This window comes from Nomia melanderi, chromosome 2 (assembly GCF_051020985.1).
Source record: "Nomia melanderi isolate GNS246 chromosome 2, iyNomMela1, whole genome shotgun sequence".
In the NCBI taxonomy this organism is placed as follows: Eukaryota; Metazoa; Arthropoda; class Insecta; order Hymenoptera; family Halictidae; genus Nomia; species Nomia melanderi.
The window spans coordinates 12,007,219-12,030,687 of NC_135000.1; the positions used below are offsets into that span (position 1 = coordinate 12,007,219).

At 30.3% G+C, this 23,469-nt stretch overlaps 1 protein-coding gene across 12 annotated transcripts in view; it reads left to right on the top strand.

The window, feature by feature from the left end:
• cnc (NFE2 like bZIP transcription factor cap-n-collar) overlaps window positions 1-23,469 on the top strand; it is a 221,915-nt gene that overhangs the window by 187,174 nt on the left and 11,272 nt on the right. The gene's annotated exons all lie outside the window — the stretch shown is intronic.

Sequence of the window (23,469 nt, forward strand, 5' to 3'; positions counted from 1 at the left end):
GTTATTACGAAATGTGTTAATAAATATTGAGAAAATATTCCGTTAAAATATTTAATAATTGACAGGCGAAACAAATTTAAGGAAAAATTCTTATTTATGTAAGAAAGTAATCGACAATCCGCTATGTAAGATATAGCAACTTATTATGTTTACATTGTTATCCGTCCTTCCCAAGTTGTTAAGACTAGGTTTTAGTAAGTGTGGGTTTGTGAAAATGTATTTGTGTGCTTACTTCAGCGCACAACTACATAACATAACCCGAAAAGATTGCTTCAGATGAAATACCAAGGTCAAGTTCTCTGTCTTTATATGTAGTCATAATAAAGGATTATAGATGTTCAGATACAAATTACAGAAGTATCACTTCCGAAAATTTTTGGAAGAGTCGATTCTATATGTGTACTTATAAATTATGTACTTCTATTTATTATTCACTATTCATTATTAACTATTCATTTTTGTGCTTAAAATGGTTGCACACCATTGATTTGTGCATTTTTTAAATACGCTGACTAATTTTTAGTATTTATACATGTATCGACAGACAGAAAAAAATTGTGCATATAATAAAATGAAACAAAATACTTTGTATGAGATATAATATGTTACTTTTCCGTATACATTCTCGTATAGCTCATTCAAATTGTACATAAAAGTATGTATATAGAAGAAATTTCTTCCAAAAGGAATACTTTACTTGACGTAAATATATTCATTATACAAATATTCCTTATTCCATATGTAACTTAATCACTTTGTAATACTATTGGATATCAATATAAATAATTCAAATATTTCTTTTAATACTTTTAATAATTTTTTTTTAACTTTTTTATACCACGATATAAATGTTAGATTGTTATACAGTTATGTTCTGCTCTAGTAAAATTTTCATTATAAGGTCAACAGATTTCAATATACAGTTTATCCAACTATTATATTTTTGTTACATTTTTATTCGTAATTTTCAGAAATTTTTATTAAAATCATGAAAAGATAGGAAATACGTTAAAAAATACTTTTTTTATAATAAATTTTATAGTAGTATTTCGTGAACATTGCACATGGTTGAATACTTTTATAAACAGGAACGAGAAAGTTGTTTATTGTATACATAATAAATATTTTATTTATTTGATGTCTCTTTGTAAGTAATTGCAATGTAATTAGAAATATGTTTATATTCAAAGATCGCACGAATGAAATTATGATACTACCTTAAAACATCTCGACAGTATTACACATAAAAATAAACGTTTACACAATATTGTAATGTGAACGTTAATTATAATCTATCATAACATTCTTTAAATACAATTTTATTCAACCATCATTTGATATGAAGAATTTTTCCAAAATTCTATAAGTTCTTGCTTGTGTACTAATAAGCTTGAGATAATAGTTGCATGGCGATATTCCTAAGATATAAAACAAATTTCATAAAATAAAAACATACGAATTTGATGTCTTTATTGAGTATATTTAAATACTTAATTATAAAACGTAGATATATTATGAATGATCATTTCATTTTCGAATATATAGATTTTTGTGTAAATGAATCAGAGTATGTTTAATAACAATTATTAATCGCATTAAGCAGTTTCTTTTAAAAATGATTTTACAATGTTATAGTATAAACGATTTAACACAAAGTAAGTAATATATTAAAATTGTATGTTATTAGTACTTTTTTTGGTATCAATACAAATGATTATGAATTTATTGTTAATAGAACATTACACCAAATTTTTCTTAAGAAATATATTTCTTAATTGCTACACGAATGTAAACTTTTTTCAAAGTGTTGGAAAGTTATACTACAAGTCTGTGATTCGCTGAAATTAATATAAAAGGGAAAATTATTTTTTTTGATATTAATATAAAATACTTATTTTAAGATGTATTTTTTAAACTATGTAATCAATGAGTCATTTCATCCAAACAATTATACCTACTCTCCTGTTATATTCTTATCTGTACCAACACATAAAATTCGTTTATATGTAGACATAAATGTGTACAGATCATCAATCTCTGTGTATGAAAAATGTTTTGTTGACTTTATTTTATCTCTTTTTCTACGAATCTATTGAAGATATCAGTAAAGATGTTTTTTTTATTTATGATATAAAAGTAATATTGTTGTACTAGGTATATTAACATTTCGCATAATATTTTAAGGATGTGTTATTATTACAAAGGCATAAATTTAAAAAGACCGTTTAAGTATATATTTTTTTAAATAATCGAAATTTTGAATTTATTCTGTGTTAAGTATATATGTTTCTGAAGGAACTTAATATTTGTATATCCAACAATTGATTATATCAAAATTATATAATTTAAGTCAATACTTCTGTTTAGTAGAATCTTTGAATTTGAAAAATTAATTTTGAAAATTACTTTTTGTACATTATATTTATATATTAATTTCTCTGCTGAATTATTAGTGATGTTGTAGATTTATGTTTTTATTAACCGAAAGTTCCAATAACAGAATTACTCGTTAAATATTTACAATGAAAATGTAACTTACACCGTTTGATTTCTGAACCTATCAATTAGGTTGTAATGACCAAGTACTTTAAAACGTAGTATCGCTTTGTGAAAGTTGTCATCATCGACAGTCGAGGTCTGATTGCATTCTGTTATCAGATCTTTCGATTTATGTCGTATAATTCGTCACAAACGTATACATATGATACAGTGTATAGATAATAGCAGCAAGTAGAGCGATGCACACAACGTTATTGAGGTTGATAAAGAAAAGTGAAAACATATACACGCAGTTCCACAATTTTCCAAAGTTTACAAACACCTGATTTGAGACATCTGAAATATTCTGTGGTATATGAATTATCCTGGTGCGCGTAGTTTTCATTGTTGCTTGCTCTTGACTTCCAAGGAATATCTTAGTATCACGTTCCTAGTGTATTATGTGTCATGGGAATAATTGAATCTCACAGCGTTCGCATTGTTACCTTTATATAACAATTACTTCACCAGAGTGAGTTGAATAATCTTTTATAATGATTAATCATTGATGTATACATCCTTTCGAACTCATTTTTCTTATAAACAGTTTTTATTTTATATTGTATATAGCATATGAATATGTTTTAATACGTACTATAAATATGCTATACTTTTTATCTCCACTAACGTATTTAACGTTCAAACAATTCTAATGATCTACATACAGGACCATTCGATATACATCATAACTCACGTCATAAGAAGTGCTCGAAGTGGTGTTCAGTTTCATAAACATGCGACTGATACGCTGCCGAAGTCCGCGCACTGCTTATCATTTCCAGTATGATTGTAGAAAGTACTTCGCTGATTTACATTTTTTAACACTTCCTTTTCTTGGTAGTTAATATTCTTCATTGTTTTCTTCAAAAGAAAACAAATAGGTTGTATGGAGGGGGGGGCGAACTAGTCACAACCCATTCACCGTATTTAGTGTAACTCTTCTTTTACGTGCACAAGAGGCTGGACATTTATTATGCTGATATGTCCTTTCTTCAGGAACCATTTCTCTCAGTAATTAGGAATAATATTTGCTAATGATTAACTTCAGTGACACCGTATTAATGATATTAACTTCTGCATATACTGTCAAGGACATCATTCTGAACAACTTTTCAGTAACATTGACATCGACAGCGGCAATGCGTTGAGAGTCGGGCGGCAAAACAAGGCATATGAAAGAGTATGATAAAATGGAATGGATGGATGAAACGGAACACTAACATTTTTTGTAGGTAATACTTGTGCACTGATCGGCAGACGATCACCAACTATACCGAACGCTTATTAAGTCTATATCATACAACACCAGCTCGATACGAGCTCCTTATCTACGAGAAACATTGGTGTTCCGTTCTGCCCAGAGATTGAAAAGATTTCGAAAATAACCGTTTGAAACTGTTATATTATCGGTTACGACTGAAACAGTTATGAAGAACCGAAATAAATTATAACTGTTACTTGGTATATCGGTTTCGCTTCTAATTCTTTAGAACTGATATTATATAGATTCTGTGTCGTTTCTATAACTATTATTTTTTGGTCTTTGAAACAGTTATGAAAAACTAAAATGAAAAATCAAAAAATTACAGTTATAGAACCGTTTCGTATCGTTTAGAAGCGATATAATATAAATTCTGAAGAACTGGTACCGAAACTGATATACCGAATACTTATTTCGGTTCTTCAGAACTGTTCCAAGAACAGAAACCGATATCATAACTGTTTTCAATCCCTGATGGAAACAGAGAATATGCGACATTTGTTGCTGGCAACAACAATATACAGAACCTTGGAGAAACTTTAACTAAAACATGTGAAATTTCAACAAAAAATTTCTCGATGTTATTTCAATCAAGACACAAACTATAAAAATACTAAAAGTATGAATATATTAAGATATTCGAAGATATTCAAGTATCAAAGCAAAACAAACTATTTCCACGTCAATTTATATTCAATAATAAAGCATTATATGTTTCGTCTACAAATAAATTAGTTAATAGACCTCCAATATGTACCAGCATAGAGTCATTGAATATTATGAAGGTCGTAGAAGCAAGATCCCAAGACGACAGGTAAGGTCAGTTTGAGGCTCGATTCTTTGATCAATTCTTCTTCGCCAATAAACCAACTGTAATAAACAGACTGTAATAAACTAACTTAATGACACCTTCCTCACAGACGAAACATTTGATCAAAAACTGACTGGTCTGGTTTATGCTGTAGTTTGATATAATTCTGCTGGTCTAATATACACGATTTGAATTGTTTTGACTCCCTGAGGTTTAACAATTTCATAAATATTAAAAACGTTAACCCTTTTTGTGTTATACCTTATAACGCACATCGTAAAAAAATGATATTGATCTTAGAATCTGTTATTAATTACAAAAAACAATTCTTGTAAAAACTATATTTTTATATTTTTAATTTTCTATAAGCAGTACTTGTTTTTCTCTCTTAGGCTGTGGTCTATACCTTTCGATAAGCAAATATATGCATTCGTATGCAATACATAGCTACTATTTTACATTCTTCCCAAAACAATTATTCATCAAGAAAATTGGATGGATTCTCTAACGATTTGCAATTTGATTTATATGTCCGTAATTTTAGTTTTACACTCGTTTATACAGGATATGGTATTAATCTCCGTACAAACGTTGCCACTGTTTCCTGCAAATGAAAATAAAATAAAAATGTCGTTTAATAAAAAATCCATTAATGATTTATTAAAAAGATGTAAGAAAAATATCAGACGTAAAAGGCAAAATAATGGGATTCTTATGTATAATAAGATTACTAAAAATAAATGGTTGAGGTGATTAAAGTTGTATATGATTTTGTATGAAATAGTGGCTTTGAATTGTAGGTGCTACGTTTTTCTTATATTTTATATTTGTATTATAACTCCTTAATGAGGCATTTGTGGACATTTCGTAATAGTACTGTGTCTTCTAATTTTAACCTTTAAGAACAGGAGCGAAGTTTGTACGGAAATTCATAGAACACCCTGTATATACCTTCTAGCCTTCTTGTATTGTGTTCAACACATGACGATGCCGGAAGAGCGCCGCGGCGGTTCACTCGTTTTTTTCAACTGTGGCAACTCACAATCTGCATCGCCATCATCATCAATATGACATGCAAATATGTTGCAATAGTAACGTTAAGTGAATTTAAATACTTAGTAATTTACTAACGCGATGCGGAATTAATTTAAATAATAATTAATGAATAGATTTTATTTTGTTAACGTCCCATTCATATTTTTATCCACACCTTCACTAAAATAGTATACGTAAATAAATAATAAAATGATTTGTTATATCTATTATAGAGGGTGTCCCATTTTAATCTATAAATACAATTATCTTCAGAATTATTTGTTATCTGAAAAATATCTCAAATCGAATGTTTTCTATTTTGAGAGCCAGTGATTCGGTACACTTGAATCGTTTGTTTCTAGGCTATCGTATATTGTAAATATGAAGGTCGCTGCTAGTTTTTCAAATATAATCATGTAATTTTTTGCATTATTGATGCAGCAAGTCATTCTCCACAAAAAGGCGTTACACATTCTTCACAAATATGTGGATCTTGTATTAGATAATTTAACCATTGGACAAAATACAGATTCAGGGGACTACCTTTTTGTGGAGAATGACTTGCTCGTCGAAAACTCATCAGAATAGAGAGAATTGGATTTAAGATATTTTTTGAAATAACGAATAGTTCCGGAAATAATTGAATTTATAGATTAAAATGGGACACTGTATATTCAGGACACAGAGTAAACCATGTTTGGAAGTGTGGTAAAGCAATCACAAATAAAAGTTTCTTCAGAGAGCAAGATTTTCGGCCACTTGGGTTTAAGATTTATGATAGGGTGCGCTTTGAAAACGTAAGAATTCTACTCCACGTGTATCTTTCTTTTTTACCTTCCCCACTTTTCACTTTCTTATTATGGGTCATCTGGATAATGTTTGCTAGACAGTTTGCGTAGGAGACAATAACGAGGAAAAAATTGCTCGAGACAAAACACGGAATATATATACACGATATAATACATCTAGGCTACAAAGGGTCATTTAAATTTTTGCATTAACACTAATCGTGCCAAGAACCTATTATTTGAGCGGTTTTAAAATTTGATTAAAAATTCTGCGTTTTTTTCTTTCATTCAGCTTTATATCAATTTCTATATTATCCAATTAATAAATTTTCCAATTTTTGTCTTTCCTTTTGCTTCTATTTTCACTAAGAAACATTTATCATCGAACTTGTTTATTTTTCTTTCGTAGCCGGTTATTTAACCAGTTACGATAGGAATCAGTATATACAAAGTGCCGGTACAGTCAGCGCTAAAAAGATAGATTTAAAATGAATATTTTTTTATGAAAACATAATTGTACAGAAACGTAATATTTGTCTACATGTAAACCACGTTTATGTTACAATTAGTCTATTACAGCTAAACTAACTTATAATTATAATTAATAATTTTTAATTGAATAGCTGTTATGATATATGGATGTAATAATTACTTAATGTTAAAAATTAAAAGAAATATGTCTGTTTTTTTACATAGACACGCGGATATATAAAATAATTAAAAGTTATACGGTTAACGTGTGTAATGTTAACGTTGTTTATGTTTTAATAACCGCAATAAACATCCTACAGAGTATAGCATATGAAATGCTGATTTTATATGATTAAGCGATTAGCATTGATCGAAAATTTATTACTAATTTTCAACTTATATAGTACATAAATATTACGTAAAGAACCAGAAATTTATTATTATTATTTTTTTGAGAAAGAAAAATTTATCTTTAGTATAAATATTAAATATACTACTTATTCATTAACGCGTAGTATAGTATAAAGTATACTATTTCTTTCCAAAGATTTTCATCAGTTAATATAAGTTCGTTTAAAAATTAAAATTTTGCTTTCATGTAAAACTAATTCTATTATATACAAATCCTATAGTTGAAGTTGAAGTCGTTGAGTAACAGATTCACAGGTTGAAAGTGGTTTCGGAGTACCCGAATTCAAGAGAATTGAAGTCGCGTAGCAATAAGTTGATTAATATGAACGAGACGTAATGTTTAGGACACAGTATATTCGATACAGTCCGATAATTGTATCCGGCAAATCTCGAGCTAACTGATGTTTATGAGCTGCTCTCACAGAAAATAATATTAACCATCCATCGCTATTTACTGATAAAGATTAGATCATTTTCATAATTACGAATTAGGCAATGGAAACACTCTCATTCAAGTGCAGATATTTTTCTAAATAAAGCGTGGCGAAATGATTATCTTTTAGAAAATTAAATTGTTAAAAGTATAAATGATTTTAGAAAGACGAAAAGTGATTAATTTTTGCAATATGAAAGAACAATTTTCTTACGTTTTTAAGCAGGAAATTGCTTACTGCTATTTTACTCGTGTATTAATTTAGAAAAACGACAATAGTCAAATTAGGAAAGGTTTAATCAAAAGAATAATTAAATTTGTTGTGAATTGAATATTTTCAATGAACCTATTATTTACAACGTGTTAGTTCGGGAAGGGTTCCTTGAAGTTAGAAAATATTTTGAGGAAATGTGAAGTGTTCTAACGCATTGCGTACCAACTAATTTTCAAAAAACTGAACTGTGCGGATGGCGATTTTCAGTGAGATCAACTTGTATCACTATATATAGAAAAATTCGAATATCATATTATTATATAATATATTTTAAATAGATAATAAATTCAAATCAAATTTAGTATTTTTTTAAATGCTGTGGCAATTAGCACAGTTGCATAGCTAAGTGTCTGTATATAAAAACGAGATTTATCGTTAGCAGTACGGAATGTATTAAGTGGACGTGTTTTTGATGCGTTTCGTTAATTCGCTGAGCACAGCCACTTGACTAAATCTTTCACCAAAAGACTTCTCACGCTGCCAATGCTAACGAGTGCCTCTTTCAGTTAATACTGTATCACATCATTGTTTGCATGATTATATTTTTAAAAATTTCATCAATCCTTGTGTACCGTTAAATTTATTGGTATATTCTTTGAATTACGTTAAATCACAATTCAGAATATATGTACATTACATAACTGAAAAGAAATATAATTCAAACTTCTGTTCATTTTCTAATGACGTTGTAATATTTTTCAATTATATGCAACATAAGTTAATTATTTACACAATACAACGTACAGTTGTGGATGACCCAAAGTAAAATATAAATATCTTAAAGATTATTTAATAGATTAGAGAGATTTGTTTTTATCCTCTTCAAACATCTTGAGCTGCACGTTTTCTTAATTTAAAAAAGGAAGTTAAAAGTTATAAATTATTTCAAAATGTATGTAGAATAGATCTTTCTTTAATATGTTTTCTTTATAATATTTCCGCAGGTATTTTAATTGTATATTATTTATATATTCATAGTACGTTTCTTTCATTAAAAGTGAATTCATTCTGACAATGATTAATTAAAAGGATGTACTTCCAGAAACCTGACAAATACGATTGAGTTGAGATTTTGCACATATGTCACTTCTAGATAGAAATAATATTTGCGAAAGAGGTTTTTGGCAGTTAAGATGGAAATTTTGCAAAAGAGTGTTCTATCATTTTAGTGTCACTCTATAATTTTAGAAATTTTCATGTTTCCATTGGTCTGATGTTCTACCAACAGCTTCATTTTGCACACAAAAAATATTTACAAGGAGGATGTTTGGCAATTTTAAAGTTAAGACACGAAATTTTGCGAAAAAGGCAAATTTTTAAACATTTCTCGCCACATTGGCTTTCAGATGTGGGAACAAAATGCCTTGACACTTAACATTTAATAACAAGTGTCTTACAATAATAATTATCTGTTTCATAATAAGTAATAATTTTAATAATAAGTGTAATAATAAACATCATTAACCGGTGCCTGGTATATATCAGAATTGATGCTCAAACAAATACCGCAATGTTTGATTTTCGGTATAAAGCGGTCTACCTATTCGCAAAATTTTAGTGCTACTGAATTTGTTAGGTTTTTGAAAGTTTCACCAAGAAAATTTCTGCATATAGTAACAGTTTAACTCTAGCAGATTCTTAGTAATTTCTGTAAATAGCCTTATTTAATTGACCACACTCTTAAAATTTGAGTGCGAACGTATTTATGTACAACTGCTTTCAATATACGTATATCAAATGCATGGTCATTTTGATTCTCGTCCAAGAGACAGACTCTTGCAAGTAATTATGTATATACATCGTATCTATTTTGTAAAGATATTGAATGGATCAAATTACATAGTGCAATAAATTTCAAACGTTGAAACAGCATTCATTGAAATATGAACATCAGTTTTGAAAAGAAGTATTTTGTCATTTCAGAAGAAAGACAAAAAACAGGTTGCAATGGCACAAAGTATGATGTAATGTTACATTCCGAAAATATAAGTTTACTTATAATGTTTACACAGCAATTAAAATTTTGTTTGGGTTAGATATGTCGAAGTGTAACATTTTAATGTACGAATAACATATTTATAATTAATTTATACTTATGACTATAAAATACATAAATGCGTATACATATTTTCGCTTTCGGACGCGTGGTCATTTATTGGCGCACGCCGATGCCCAAGCGTCGTGAGTGGAAGAGTCCCCTTACCCCTCTTCACTTTGTACCGAAGGTCAGCTTGGCTAACGTGGGACCTCTACAGTATGTTAATGCAGACACATAGATAAGAAAATACAGTTGAACCTCGGTAAATCGAATTATAAGGAAAGACAAAAGATTTTCAAATTATAAAGGTTTTGAATAGAAGAAGTACGAGTAGAACTAATGAAACTCGCCTTCTAAAGATTTTATGTGTAAGATCGCAGGGACAGTGATCCTATATGATCAATGCCTCGCAACCAGGCGACCGTACGCGTCGATGCATTGTATGCATTAGAAACGTGTGAAAGTAAAACTGGTACAACTGTAATTTATATGTAAAAGTACATTTCATCCTGTACTAAATGGCACTTAATTCGAGTTAAAAAATTTTTGTATTTCAGGTTGTAAGGTTTTTATAGTGAAGCGAAAGAGAATGAAGAATCCTTACGGGTTATAAATATTCGGGTTATCGAGGTTCAACTGTGTATGCAAAAATGCATGCATGTGTATATTCCATGCAATTATATGCGTACATATGTATATTCACAAACTGAAATATTTTTTACATTTTATACAACATTTATACCTCGAATCTATAAATAATTAAGTATTAGTTATAATTTTAAAAGGCTCTGCTATTCCTTCCAAAAATACTTTTACGTTAATTTAAATACTTGTTACTTCATTATTCCAGTATTTAATAAACTGGAAACAAATTTTACGTCTTAAAATTTTAATGTTATAATATTTTAAGATTTACATTAACAATTCATAAAATTAAAAAATATAATAATTTGCTTTGAATGTTTTAAATAACTGAAATATAATAGTTTTGATGTGTTAAAAGCATCGTGTTCTCTTTGAAACTTAATGATTTACACACTTAACAAAATTATATAAAAAATTCTTTGATTTTGTTATTTTATTAAATAGAAGGTTAATAATTTGATGTTTATTTTAATTGCTATTAAAATTTCTATAAAAATGTCTATTTTACTAATAACAGGTAATAAATAGGCATTGTAAAAGTTGCACCGTGACTTTATACACATGCATCATCAAAATCTTATTACTTACGTTATATTGAAATAAAAATAAAAATCGTCGTTCTCAAAAATTAATAAACATATTTGGATCAAAGAAAATTGAATATTACAGATCGCTCCATCTCGTGGCGCGAATAAAAAATGTGTTCATTATATCCGTCGGCAAAACAGGAATGAGTCGTTAGTCAATGTATACAATTATAATAATAAAAATGCAATAATATTTTATAATAGTAGATAAATAAACATCACATTTTAATCTAAAAAAGTAAGATTTATTAAGTTTGAAATATTACTGCAGTTTTCACATTTATTGAAACTTAATTTTTATAAATATATTGGGTATTACAGAAAACACGTAGGTAGTATTATGAACTTGACTTTTGTAATTTGTAATGCTTTGATAATCAACTGGAACACAGTAGTTATTTTAAAAAACTGAATAATTTCGCACAATAAAATGAAAAAAAAAAGATTTTGTAAGTAAAATAACAAAATGCGTGTGTAAATTTTAATACGCAGAATGATTCGCGCAACAAGTTACAAATATTTTTCCATTATGTTACCCAAATACTTTCTTGCGCAAAATAAAAATAAGTTTCGACTTGTCCAAAGAAAGAGGTATGTTCTAATAAAAAAATATATTATAACTACCGGATGCATATACGTACACTATTGCATGTATGAAAATTTGTCTAATTCGCACATTAAGCATCAAATTATTTAAAACAGAATAATCGTGACAAGGTTTTTCATAATAACAATTATTATATAAAATTAATATTACAATTATTTTATATAAAAACGTATAAAAATTAAATATTATATACTCATATAACAAGTGACCGGGGTCCAGATGTGTGCAACGCGTAGTCACAGCCCTGTCGAGCAATGGCCGCACGGCGCCAAAGCTCTGTGCACGCGTTCTTGGTGAAGATTTTCTTAACCTGATCGAACGGATAATCGTTCTCACAATTTCTGTGAGGGCTTCCTCTTCAGAAATGTTTGCAGAACCCAATGTTATATAACAAATTCGTGTCACCTGATGCACTTTTTGTAGAAATATAACAGAAGTGCGTACAAAGTACGTGCGTCTATCCCTTTTTGAACTTTGATCATCGTTTAAAATTATTTAATGACACTGAATATTCAAAATTTGTATAACCACGTATACGAACAGATCTCCTCTATTTTTTACAATAAATTTCAACTACCTATCGTTTTTAGTTTTCAAGTAATACTCGTTTCTTTTAAGAAAGATCGATCACTTTTACAAAAATCCAAGTTTTTCAAAAACGGGGGGTCATTTAGCAATTTGGTTTCGTATTCGTATTTAAGGTAATTGACTTTATAAGGATCACCCAGGATCACCCATTTAAATTATTTTCGCTTCTGTGACTTCGCTTCGCTTCGATGACTTTCGAATGTTATTCAAGATGATTCAAAGAACTTTCTTTTTTATCATCGTCTGATGCACGTTCTCGGACCATAGAGAATACTTTTGTTCGAATCTGAAGTATATTAAACAATGACTCATTATGTTCTACCTTAAACATGTTTTTCGGATTTAAACTTATAACTTTTCCATCATTGTAAACTTACTTTCCTTTCATGGTGGACACAGCTGGTCTTCAAAATTTAGTGTGTTTGCAATGTTTCATATTGAACGTTTACTTATTCAGTCACACGTAGTTTATTTATCATATTATTGTATATTTTTGTAATGTTTCAATAATTTATACATATTATTAAAAATCCTGAATGGTTAGATATTCTATCCTATATCTATAATTGTATGAATGGCTTGAAATATTAATACAAGTATCGGTCTTATTCATCGGTAAGTAACTGTATATAGATCAACGTTGATTAAATAACATAAGCAGTATCAATACAATGACAATGAATATTCATGTGACACGATGAATCGGCAATTTCTGAAAGAAAGTCACTAGACAAACTTCAGTCATCGACGACATCGTCGAATTCATTATATCATTTCGGAATATTTTTAAACCGTGATCGAATACGGTCGTATCATTAAAAAATATACAATTGCCTTTAAGCGCATACTGCATTATTACCAGTAAATTGTGATTACATTTATGTGTTACATTAATTTGAATAATGGGTTTCGATATCTTCACTGTTTTCGATGAAATTAGTGAAAAGCCTGTGAGCGAATACTCTATAAAACGCTTCGATAAGATAATATGCCTTGAATTTATTGCATTCAAACATTTGTTAATTGCAGCTCTTTCGAGATTTGCCACTTGTTAATCCAAAGAAAACTTTAAAATAACACTTTGATTTAGATTTTCTACATTGTTCATTATGTTGCGTGAGTCACTTTTGTTATTGATAACACTTTTGATTCAGTGAACTTACTTTACTTTATTTTGAGTGTGTTGTAAGATGGTCACGTTAACAGTAATGTTATTAGTGATCATCAACGGTTAGGTATATAACTACTTATTACATAATAATATACGAATTGTATAAATAATTCGTACATAATTCACAGAATAGACAGTTCTTAATTACAATGAATTTAGTAAGTTTACAAGATTGAAAAACTTTAGTAGGTTGTGGATACTCTTGGAATTATTCGGGTTAGTCTCCCTATCCGATCTGATGTACAAGTGTTTCTTTCATAGAAGAAACTAGGGCAATTTATTAGAATGTGCTTAATACTTACATTAGCGGTATTCGACAAGATAGGCATTTAGGAAATTTATTCAATTTTATTGTTTCAAACATTCTATTATGTTCTGTTTTAATATTTAACCCTTGCTTTATATTAAAATATTTTTCTCAATATTCTTCTCTAACGTTTGTTTTTCTAGCAGCTATGTTAAAATAATACGTTTAATGTGAACAAAGCGCGGGAATTTTCATTTCCGTTCGCCGTTTTCATGTCATTATTGTTTTTTCTTTTCTGTTGAAAACTCTATGCTATATTTTGATACTTCTGCCTGATATGATTTTATTAACGTTCGTTTCTTTTTCAATTTTTCATATTGCATTCCCCCTCTGTATAAATATTTCTATTACATCTTTTATGATATTTTCATGTGGTCATGGTTTGAGTATTTTGTGTATTGATTAGTGTGCAATTTTTTTTGCAACTTGGTTGACCTTCGAATTTTATTGAAATACCACTATAAATCTAATATACTTAGATTTTGTATAAAGTTTAATTAACTCTTATTTTACTACTATTGCTTTAAGCAAAAAGTCTTGTCGGTAAAATTCTATGAGTTTGTGAAACTCTTTAAAATTTAAATTAACATTTTCATATTTATCTAAGTACCTTTTGTTTATAAACGTTTGAGAAGTAAGCAAATGGGTTGTTATATTTTGTATTTAAAAATAAATTAGTTTTTTAAAATACATATTTTTTTCTTATTACCGACAAAATATTCTGTTCAATCTAATACATATTTCCGTTCTAATTACGGCGAAAAATATTTGTACTTAATCTATACGTTGCCTCAAATACATATTAAAAATAAGAATTATTGTGAAAAGTGATTAATATATTTAAATCGAAGTGATTGCTATACAACAATAATTGCTAATAATGTAAATGCAGTGGAACTCCGATTATCTGGCATTCTCAGATCCCTGACAATGCCGGATAATTTAATATGCGTGGCGGCTTTTTAAATTATGTTCGTGCTTTATGACTTTTTATCTTTTGCTGATAAATTAATTTCAAAAAGCATGGGAAAATATATATAAAAGTGCAGCTTTGCTTATATTTATATGACTTATGATTCTTGATGATTGCCGAAAAATAATCACAGCTAGTGTGTCGGTTAACACTAAAACAACCAAATCCATAAAAAACACGAGTTTCAGTTTTCTTATTTCGTAATTATTGATACCTGTAAAGCGTTAAATATCCGAAATGATTTGAAAAATAAATAGTTCCCCTTCAGTACTATAATTAATATATGAAGAAACCGAAAAAAATCTATTGTTACAAGTTTTATAAAGATTACATATTAATAATTTTAAACACACGGTTGTTCTAGTGTTAAATAACGTACAAATAGTTAATCACCGAAATAATTGTTATTGTTATTTACAATACACTGCCATTTTTTTAGAGTCGTCGAATATCATTGCGATAGAAATTCAGTGGCTTAGATGAAATCAATTTATCTAATCGACTAAAATTCATTAGAAAGGACTTATCACTATGCCTAATGTTTCATTAGTTTTGATGACTAATATAACAGCATATGTAATGTTCTAAAATTAGGCATTCAGCATATAAAATAAATTAAGCGTTCAGGAAAGTCAGGATTTCGCTGTGGTACGTAATAATAAAAAGCAAAAAGTGCACGATTGTGTAATAAATAACTGTCATTAATAATATAAATCTCAGTTATGAGTAAAATACATGTCGCTCGTGGAAAACAGAAAACAGGCGTGGCAGTCGAGTCGCTGACAAGATTATTCACAAGAAATTTGTGAATAACCATTTGCATTCTAAAATTCAGATACAAAATAGGAATCAAACAACACGCACGTTGGTCGGTCCTTGAGGCTGACATTTCACAGGAAATATTTCTTCCCGTGAAAAAACGGGGAAATGAATTACGATTGTAAAGACTTCACTGAATTACAAATGCGTTCGGGGAAGGAGGAAAAATCAGTCGCAATTTATTAAAACGATCGTACAAGTCAGCTGATCGCTAGAAACAGTTACATATGTTGCGCAACCATCGCGGCGAAAATGTGAAGAAAAGCGATTTTCTGTGTGGGTAGGTATACGAGTGTTTATCCGGAACGTGATTTGCATCATTCGCTCGAGCGACGAGCAACGAAGGAGACCGCGAGTGCGAGCGCGGCTCGCGCGGTGGAACGATGATTCTCATCGAGTATCCGCGTCTCGAGCTAGGACGCCGAGTCTCGCGGTCCCGTACGCTTGGCTATCGCTAAATACACGTGCATACGAGACCGTAGTTGTGTTCGCATATGTGTGTCACAGGCCGGCAAGTGACTCATTCCCTTCTTTTGCCATTACATCTCGTCAGCCGATCGTAATAATAGAACGAAATTGATTCACTCGCCGCCGCGATGATTCGTTCCAAAGACACGCTCCTTAATAGAGTTTAGGCTCCTTTCGAATAAAAATCGACCTCGCCGATTCTTCGATCCGATTCGGTACTTACCAATTGATCGCCGACTGAATTTCCGAAACTTCTTCCCACGTTGCAATCGAATTATACCAAGATCGCTACAACTGCCGCAACGTTTTTACGATTAAGGATACGAGCACGGTCGTTACAACGGAGTAAGCTGCGTTTGGTAATAAACATCGATAGTCCGCGACAATTGACGTGTGAAATCTAATGTGAAAGGAGAGAAAGAGGGAAAGATCGAGTTCATTTGAAAACGCAAGAACTGAGGGTACACATGTATGGAAAGGTCGGTTGAGGTAGGTCTAGCTTTAAAAAATTCATTGAAACTTTCTCAAACGATTTTGCTTTAATAGTGTGTCTGTCAAGTGGAAAATGCGATAATTATTTTGTAGAGTTGAATTAGCTGAATCGTGTAACATTATCCTTTTTTACTAGTAAAAATGTAATAATAATGAAGCTATATTGAATTTTATTTATCAAAATATACAATACTTCCTATTACTAACTTTGTGCATAATGTAGAAGGTGAATATTATACGAGAAGTGTTAACTGATTCTCGCATAAATTATATTGCACAATATTCCATATCATTATTTAAGTCATTCTATATTTAATTTTAATTAGTATTTAACGAGATTCATTTTTAATATGTAATTGCCTTTAGTGCAAAACAAACTACCAACATCGCGAAGTCATAAAATTTATATTTCACAATTTCTGAATTAAATATTGTTTACAACATGCAGACTTGCAATGCATAAAATTCGGCGCACATATTACGGGTGCAAAAAGTTTTATATAGAACGCAAGTTTTAACTGAAAAAAAAACATTCGTCGCATGAGTGTAACACCTCAAGTGACATCATTTCAACCCCAGTTCCAAGAGATCTGTATTTGCTCTCATCTGTCAACGCAGTGGTTGTCAAGTGAAGTTGCTTGGTCAAAATAGTTTGCTCTTCCTTTATGTTTCGTTTCACACGAATTGTAGACAAGAGGATTTAAGAAAAAATGATGATAAAATTAGAACGGCATTCCGATATTAAATGTCAAGGTAACGCATTAAGATTATTTTATGAATTGACGATAGGAAACATTCGTGAAAATGCAACAGACTCACTGAAATTAAAAAGTTTTTACTTATTTATTAACACTTTTCGATAAGCCCAAATGCGTCCAAATGAAATACGTTCCGCAAAATTTTGAGGATAATATACCGAGTAATGAAGAAATAATGAACCTATATAAAGAACTAATTACTATTTTTGTAGTAATTCAAATCTTCTTCTTTCTCGCATTTATTGGCAAGGCAAACGGTTTCATTGAACTATTAACTGTTATTAATTTCCTTATTTTTTTATGCTATAAATTTATACAGGATAATATATATAAAATTTAGAACAGTCTTTAGATTGATAGTAACTGTTGCCTAAGGAATTAACTAAATCCTTTAAGTAATTTATGTAAAACGTTTTCTAGTAAACAATTGTAAGGTATATAATACAAAAAGTATATTCTCCATATTAGAATCCTTAATAATTCCGCGCTTGTGACAATCTTGTTTAAAGACAGTACAATTTTTGCTTTCAAAACAAAGTGTATCCGAGTCTTATCTTGTTTTATTATTAAATTTATACTTATATGACATCAATCAAGTTACATGAGTAGAAAACTGATTGTCATTTAAAATTTTAATGTAATGTCGATGAGATTTCAAGTGGAGAATAATAAGATACATGATTTCGCACAGTGTCTATACGCGAAAAGTATAACTATTATTCGTTTTATGATTGCTATCGCCATTACATAACTTAAACATTCGTTTACTATAACAACAGAATTTCAATTCTTCGTTTGTGTATACGAATAATTGAATACTTGGTAATATAGAATAAACATACGTTTTCGATTTATTTACCTATTCCATCATTTATTTTTCAAGGTATTGCAACTTTCACTGTATGAATTAATATATGAATGATTCTGTTACTTAATTCATGTAGCTTTTGTTGATATCTACTTTTTGTAGTCAACTTTTATAATACAGTTTGTATTTTCGTAGTTTAGTCCCAACTTCTGAGAAGTACAGAAATATAGAATTACGAACTGGCCGGGTAAATTTAGATACCATTTTAATATCGAAGTAATCGTATGCAAATATTTAAGGTATTTATAAACAAATTTTTATTGGTTTTCGATGTTTCTTATAAACAGTTGGTGGCATTAAACATCAATTATGTATTATTCTTCTTTTAAATGGTTATTACTAAATGAACAAAATGAAACTAACATTAGACAGAAAAACTTGTTTATAATTTGCTTACGATTACCTCATATTTTTTTAAACGATTCGTAAAAGCACGTAAGCATTATTTTGCAATGAATTAATGATAGTTATACAATCAGTAAGTGCATACGCTAAGTTCCTTCAATTTTTGCAGTGTTGAAATTCCTTTCTCCATTAATTACGAAAGTTGATGTCATACGTTTTACAAATAGTATACGTCAACTAATTCCGCGACGAAAGCAAGTACTTTCAACAATCAGAGAAAATCAGTCCACGAACATTGTCGATACACAATCATGTACCTATTTACTGTAACCGCCTTTTCTTTAATGGAAAAAAGACACGATAGCGGAAATACGTTATCGTTATATTGAAAAGTGACACGTGATCCAGTCAACGATCTAGCATTGTGGTCATTTACACTCACCGGCCCTGACCGAGGATACTATTCTTGCAAATTGATACTCGGAGAGTGTGTTTAGCACTGTAGAATTTTTATCATTGTTCTACGTTAAAGGAAAGGGATTTGTATGAGTCAGCAAGTCCCTCGCCTTCTCTTACAATAGAGTATTATAATTAATACAATGAAAATTACATTTTAATTGAAAAAGCTTTAAACACACAATAGTTTCATAGATGATTATTCTGAAACTTTTATTTGAGATACGTAAACGATCTTTTGTACGTTTACCTGTAATTAGTATTTATTATATAATTTCGACTAAAAATCTTGTTTGCCTTAATGATTTAATTTTAACAACAGTATGTTTGAGTAAGTAGTTAATACATTATGTTCTTTCTAACGTCGACTTCCACGTGCATATAGGACACAATGCAACAAGTAATAATATATAAAAAATATGCAGAATACTCCGTTTTAGTAAGATTATTGCTCGTTAAACTTATATCGCCCACGATAAATTCCGCAAATATCGAATATCACATAAATATCTAACCCACAACACACCAAAGTAATTGAATTAAGAATCGATATAATTGTCATTTAGAACCATATTCATAGATTTAGAACGTAGTAGGCAGTATGCTGTCGTAACTATAATGCAATCAATCATTATTGCCTAATAAATAAACTTAACAAATTCTAACCAACAAACGTCTTAAGCATACTTTGACGGTATTCGTAGACCGTTGCACAATTTATTGTATCGTTTTATATTAGGTAATTGCCCGTTAAACTTTTGTTTTCTTTGAATTAATTATTTTTTCTCTATTTCATAGGATTCATTAATTCAAACTCGTTGCAAGAACGTCATTATTTTAACGACTATCAGTTTCATGATTTCTTTGTGGAAGACGTCAATCTTTGTCACTCTGATTTCGTAATATTGTTTTCGTTCGATTATGGGCGACACAAACTTATGAGGGAGCATTTCTCTGTCTCTCTTTATCATTCTCAACGCATTTGTAATAGTTTCACAATTCAAATACAAGTTTTCAGGTTATCAAATATAAACCGACAGCAATCGATTACGATAGATTCATTTACATACTTATATAATAGTTGAACATTACTTATAAAGGTTAATAATATTTACGATGAATAATTCAGAATCTTGCGTATTTCTCACGTACATTTCAATTCAAAGAATGTTTTCAAATGAATTGGCAGTGCTGAAGTTAAGAAGTTGTAAGTTATAATAAAATCTGAGTTTTCGACGTACGTAAATATTTTCAAAATGATCTTAAACTTGCAGAATTCATTTAAAAGACTTATGATTACAGAATATATCAGGAATTATACTATCAGTTTTATAATGACGATATCCATTCGTGGACAAAAAATGTCGGGCTATTTAATGACATTTGATATTCCATTAACTCTGAAATAAATTTTATTAATTAGTGTAATTTTACATACTTTTTCAACGAAACACGAATCTACTTGTCTCATTGTCATCATAAATGGAAACTCTTGAAAAAAGACTATTGAATTTGAAACTTTTATCTAGAAGATTTTGCCACGGGGGTCACCAACCAAATCGAATTACCATACTTTACTCGATTAAACGATGATTATTTGAAAACGTTTCTATATTATAAATAATGTGGTGACTTTTATCCAGATCAACGTGCAATAATAATAATGCGATTCAATCAAATAATTTAATATTATATTTTCTTCATTTTATGTATGTTGCTCCATGAAATCGTACGGCATTCAACGTGTTAATTACGATCTTTTGTAGAATAATTTTGTTTACTGAAAATAGTTTGTATTATCTAACATCAGGTTTCATGAAATCTTTTCGAAAATGTTGATTTAACCTGAAATTCCAAGTACACATAACAATCTTAACTGAAGTCAGCCTTAAATCAACTTTCATTTGCTGTATACAGTTTTCAAGTAATTGTGTTATCCTTTGAGACACAAATAGCATCTATTACAAAATATAGAACTACGTCAACTTGAGGAAAAGATACAAACAAACACGATTCTGCATCGTTTTGTTTATACGCGCATAACACACAGTCATGTTGCGCGTTTCATTGAATACAAGTCAATGCCCATGGTTTATACATTGTAACGAACGTTAGATGCTTGATCGTGTCACGTGTCCCGTACAAGTGTGCCATCAGTGCCTCCGTTTCCCCCAAGTGCGCAGCGTTATTTGTACGCATAACTTTAAGCTGGTAACATAATTAATTAACACTGGCACTCCGTCAAAATGTTTGTTTTTCTTTCCCTGAACTCGCGACACGTTATCGCGTTTCACAGTGGGTTTCAACATTGAAAATATCTCAAATGTTTTCCCGAAGTTCTCCGTGGAAACGAGGCAGCGTCGTAGAATAAAATTCTTGAAATTCCAACGAATTTTTCAGCGGACCGTATACAATTTTCTATTCGTGCGAAGATAATATTGCGAATAGAGATGTCGCGTGATACGAAATCAACTCGGAAACCACCGCTATAAATAATTACTCGCTCAACTGTGTGCGTCTTATTATCACTTGGCGAGGTTTACGAACAGATATCGTATCCATATTTGAAATGTTTAGTCACGCGGCCTCGGTTATTCGAAAGGCCCCCTTCCTAGTTCGCAGCGGATCGTTTTTAAGAGAAAAGGAATTCGTTTCTCGAGATACGCATTTTATCGGAGTAGTACTGCCATTGCAGGATTAATCGATCTTTCCTTGAGAACGATAAGATGCATCCAACGGGTTCCTGAAATATTCAGATTTTTAGGATAGAATTACTCCGCGCATCCGTTACATCAGGTCGTATATTATCCGCGGAACGATTAAATAAATGTTTCGTATTGTTATGTCGCAATAGGAACAGTTGGAATTCTTGCCTGATGAGTTGGAAACTCAACACTGACATTCATCCTTCGCAATTTTAAGATGACACAGGTGGTCATAGACGGATGCATTACGACGTGCGCGGCGGTAGCCGTATGTGTAGCAACGAGCGCGACATTGTTTTTAATAGATGGAACTTGGCAGACGTAAATTCTATCCCGTGAAACCTTAGGATCCTCCGAGTTAATTAAATCTAACGAGTCATCATCGTTCTTTTCCGTGATGCCCGCGACGAGATATTTCCCGGGCGCTTAACATTTATGTAAAACGACACCGTATGCAAAACAAAAGAGATAATTATATAGGTGCGCAAGGTAAGTTTGCAAAACTATACACCCACGATCGACGGTGAAAGTACGAGTGACTGTTCGCTGCATGCTTATGTAGTTACGTTTCTTTACACAGTTGTATTGCATGATTATTATAGAGGAACGCTCGCACTGTGTCTGAGAACGTTTCACGTTAATTGCTTTATCTAATAAACGCAACATTTACGTTCAACCACTCGACTAAGTAAGAAGAAAGTTTAATCGGTGGAAACAATGCGCTCACGTTGCTATTCTACAACAGTAGAAGCAACTTTGAAACTGATATTTTCAAACAATTATCCATCATATTTGATTTACAGTACTAATTGTTCATAAATTTCACACTGATTATTTAATAAGAAGAACGTTTCATGTAGTTCCTGTAGCTGTAATAGAAATGATAAGATTACAATTATTAATCTGTGTTTGTTAAAGATCTCACTTCATATTACTTTATTATGCTTTTTCTGTTGAAACAGCTTTTCTTCTTTTTAATGAGGATTTTGCTCTAAAAGCTAATTATCTACAAAAGAGAATTTAGAATGTAATAAAATGATTTCAATCGAGAAAGTTCTTTTCAAAGCTGTTCGGTGTGTATGGAATTAGGTATACAAAGCAATAAAATTGTTGTAGCTTTTTCGCTATAATGATGGCAGTCAAAGCAACATAATAAAAAAAGAGTACTAAGAAACCTAAAACGACATAATGAACCGTAGTGTTGTTTATTTCTTGCTTTTCGTTATCTATGAATATTCGAAATGGTTTCAAACCTAGAAGCGATTGTGTACTCATAAGTTATTTCTTTAACACTAAACGTACCGACACTTTGTATATATCTATATTTACTATAACTAGTCCAATAACTAGTTAAAAAATAAAAGTAAACAAGCTAAATATTAAATATTTCTTATTGGAAACAGAAACAGAAGGGGGGATAAACATTGAAAAACCGATTAATCGGATAATATAGAAATTCATCTAATGTTAAATGAACAAAGAAAAACGACGAATTTTAAATCAAATTTTAAAATCGGCTGTTTGACCGATCGCGGTATGTTTAATGTTAACTCCTAATCGGATGATTAGCTATCTCATTACCATTTGAATAAAAGACATCTGAAATTGTTTGATAACCGC